Below are 3,767 nucleotides of genomic sequence, written 5' to 3'. Positions count from 1 at the left end.
AGCCTCCCAAAGGTGTGGGATTACAGGCTGAGCCACCGAGCCCGGCTGCCACTTTTATTTTCTTGCCACTATTTGCAGCTGAAATGAATCCTGATAACCTCATGATAAAGGTCTCAGTACCATCCAGAAGTGGAATGGCAAGGGGTCAAAGCAGTAAAACTGTCCCTTGATGCCTCCTAGCCCCGAGGGTCAGGCCAGATCAGGCCTGAGCAGTTGTGGACAGCTCTGAAGAACTGCAGTCTGTGTGTGTTTACCAGACTTCTCGGAGGACCACATTCTGGAAACAGGATCCAGGGGGAAGCCTTGGCCCCAGGCCCTTCTCATGTCATGCCAGGCGGGGCCCTGTCCAAGGATGGGAGAGCCGAGCCGTCAGATGCTCCTGGCATCCTCCTCTCTGGAAAACAGGGAGTGGAAGGGCAGAGAGGGCGGCAGATTTTGGTTGATTCTTCCTCTTCCACATTCTAATACCCACCAGCGAGAGTGGTGACTGGGCCAGACTCTTCCTTGCTGGGCCTGTTCGCTTGTTTGTTTTATTTTGAGTTGGAGTCTCTCTCACTCTGTCGCCCAGACTGGAGTGCAGTGGCTGCTTCCGGCCACCGCAGCCTCGACCTGCTGGGCTCCGACGATCCTTCCGCCTCAGTCTTCCAAGTAGCTGGAAGTACAGGCGTGCACTACCACGCCCGGCTGATTTTTTTTTTTTTTTGAGTTGGGGTCTCACTCTGTCGCCCAGACTGGAGTGCAATGGCCGCTCCCGGCCACCGCAACCTCGACCTACTGGGCTCCGGCGATCCTTCCGCCTCAGCCTTCCAAGTAGCCAGAATTACAGGCGTGCGCTACCACGTCCGGCTACTTTTCCGATTTAGAGATGAGGTCTTGCCTGCCCAGGCGGGTCTCGAACCCGTGGGCTTGGGCAATCCACTCACCTCAGCCTCCCAAAGGTGCGAGATTACAGGTTGAGCCACCGAGCCCGGCTGCTGGGCCTGTTCTATGCCCAGCCTCTTAAGGCAACTGCTGGAAACGGGTAGGGATCCAGCTGGCCAGAAATAGCAGAAGCAACCTGGAGAATAGAGAGGCTGAGAGGAGGGTGTGGGCGGGGCCAGTGTAACAGGAAAAGGCTGGAAGGCCAGAAGGTGCCCTCTGCCACCCACCACCCAGCTGTGCGAAGATTCCAGCCTCCGTCCATCATGGTGCTGTGCTCTTGCACCTGATCTGGGCTGAAAGGAACAGACCTAATGCCAAAGATCACCTTTCCTTGCCTCCTTGCCTCTGATTCCTGGCCAGAGCTGTGCCTGTTTCCTCTTTTGCAAAGAAGGGATGGAAGATCTCTACCTCCTAGCAAGGTTGTGATGATCCAATAAGCCAGCCTGGCACCTGGCACAGAGCACTTTCTATATAACACAGAGTGTGGCATTATCACACCTCCCTTTCCACAGGGGAGACAGACTTAGCAAGTTGGTGGCAGTGTGAAATCTGAACCCAGACCTTGCCTGTCGGGCACTAGGGGCAGGAAGGAGGCTGGCTGGGGAGCTGGGAAGGGAACTAGTGCCTGCTCGAGGTGGAAGCTACAACTTCTCACTTCACTGTGCCAACACAGTGGGTGTTCTCGAGTGGGTGACCAGTGCCCAGTGTCCTTGGAGGAGTCTAGGCCCTGCCCTCTGCCCAGGGCTGACTTCACAAAGACCCTGCCCTTCTTTTCTCTCCATCCTGATCGAGTTCTCAGTCGCCCTGGCTGCCTTAGGCTGTCCCCACTTCAGAATAGCAACTGAGTTCCAGGAAAGAAGGGAGGGGCAGGCTCCCAGTGGAAGCCTGTAATCAGAACCTCAGAACTGCGGTTTGTTTCTGGCTTCTTTCTAGTGGGTGTATTTACAGATGTTTTTGACCAGGACTGAGGAAGAAGATGCAAGATCCAATTCTTTACTGGGGGTAACTGCATGGCCGGGCAGGGGCCCGAGGCAGGCATGCTGTCAGTCATTCAGTGAGCCTTCCCTGGTGGCCAGGCACAGGCAAAAATGGAGTTGCTTTCCCAGCAGCTCTGGGGTAGGGGAAATAATTCCCCCTTGCCGTGTATCAAGAATCAACTTCCTATTTAAATATTAAATCGCTTCCTGCTCCTCCCGTCCTCTGCCACTCTCCAGAATCCTTGCAACGTGGCCAGGAGATCTCACGCTGAGCTTGAGAAGGCTGCAAAGGATGCTAAGCACCTCAAGACCAAGCCAGTGGATGACAAGATGCTGATCATCCATGGGCACTACAAGAAAGCAACTGTGGGCGACGGAAATACAGAATGGCCCAGGATGTTGGACCTCAAGGGCAAAGCCAAGTGGGATGCCTGAAATGAGCTGAAACTTTTTACCAAGAAAGATGCCATGAAAGCTTACATCAACAAAGAAGAAGAGCTAAAGAAAAAATATGAATGATAAGAGATTGGATATTGTTGCCAGCTATCCATTTAACCTATACTGATAAAAGGCTTTGTTTTTTTCTAATATTATAGATGATATGAAATCATGAAAATAATCGGTTAACCCCATTACTCAAAGCTGTTTGAGATACAGCTCTGACAGACTGTGGGCTAAGGTGATTACAGACCTTCCCTGAGTGGTTTTTATCTGAGATGAACTAAAAATGTACTTTAAGCCTTAAATAAATAAATATTACATTGTAGGCCCGGCACGGTGACTCATGCCTGCAATTCCAGTACTTTGGGAGGCAGAGGCAGGAGGATTGCCTGAGCTCAGGAGTTCTAGACCAGACTAGACAACTTGGCAAAACCTCGTCTCTACAATACATTAAAAAAAAAATTAGCTGGGCCTGGTGGTGTGCTCCTGTAACTTGGAAGACTAAGGTAAGGATTGCCTGGGCCCAGCAGGTCGAGTTGGAGGTGGCCGTGTGTGTGCCACTACATTCTAGCCTGGGTGATAGAGTAAGACCCCAACTCAAAATAAATAAATATAGCCGGGCGTGGTAGCGTGCGCCTGTAATTCCAGCTCCTTGGAAGGCTGAGGCGGAAGGATCGCCGGAGCCCAGCAGGTCAAGGCTGCGGTGGCCGGGAACAGCAACTGCACTCCAGTCTGGGCGACCAAGTGAGACTCCAACTCAAATAAATAAATAAATAAATAAATAAATAAATAGGCCAGGCTCAATGGCTCAACCTGTAATCCCAGCACTTTGGGAGACCGAGGAGAGTGGATTGCCTGAGCCCACAGGTTTGAGACCAACCTGGGTGAGACCTCGTCTCTACAAGAAATAAAAAATTAGCCAGGTGTGGTGGTGCATGCCTGTAGTTCTAGCTACTTGGAAGGTTGAGATGGAAGGATCACCTGAGCCCAGCAGATCGAGGCTGCAGTGGCCGTGAGTGTGCCACAGCACTCCAGACTCCAGTTCAAACAAACAAACAAATAAATAAATGGACACAGAGTCTGGCTATATTTTCCAAGCTGAGTCTCAAATAGCTCAAGGCTACCTGAGGGCTCAACAAAAATTAGGGTTCTTTTAGCAAGAAAGAAGGAGAATGGGGCTGGGTGTGGTAAGGAAGAAACAGTGTCCTCCCTGGAAACTGTTACTCCCTGCCCACCTGCTCTGCCTCAAGCCAAGCAGTAGACACTTTTCTGTACATGAAGTCATTCTTCTCACCCCTATGGGAAGGATGCCATCTGCAGTGTACAGATGAGGACACAGATTCAGAGAGGTTGCACAGAAATTACGTTGAGAAGCCGGGCTCAGTGGCTCAGCCTGTAATCCCGCGCCTTTGGGAGGCTGAGGTGAGT

General features: G+C 51.6%; 1 pseudogene; it reads left to right on the top strand.

Moving 5' to 3' along the window:
- Positions 1–2,135: 2,135 nt before the first annotated feature.
- Positions 2,136–2,417, top strand: LOC103266687 (annotated as a pseudogene).
- Positions 2,418–3,767: the final 1,350 nt, after the last annotated feature.

This window comes from Carlito syrichta, unplaced genomic scaffold (genome assembly GCF_000164805.1).
Source record: "Carlito syrichta isolate Samal-C Ts95f unplaced genomic scaffold, Tarsius_syrichta-2.0.1 Scaffold307290, whole genome shotgun sequence".
In the NCBI taxonomy this organism is placed as follows: domain Eukaryota; kingdom Metazoa; phylum Chordata; class Mammalia; order Primates; family Tarsiidae; genus Carlito; species Carlito syrichta.
The sequence above is the reverse complement of the archived record's forward strand: the minus strand, read 5'-3'. Positions and strand labels throughout refer to the sequence as shown.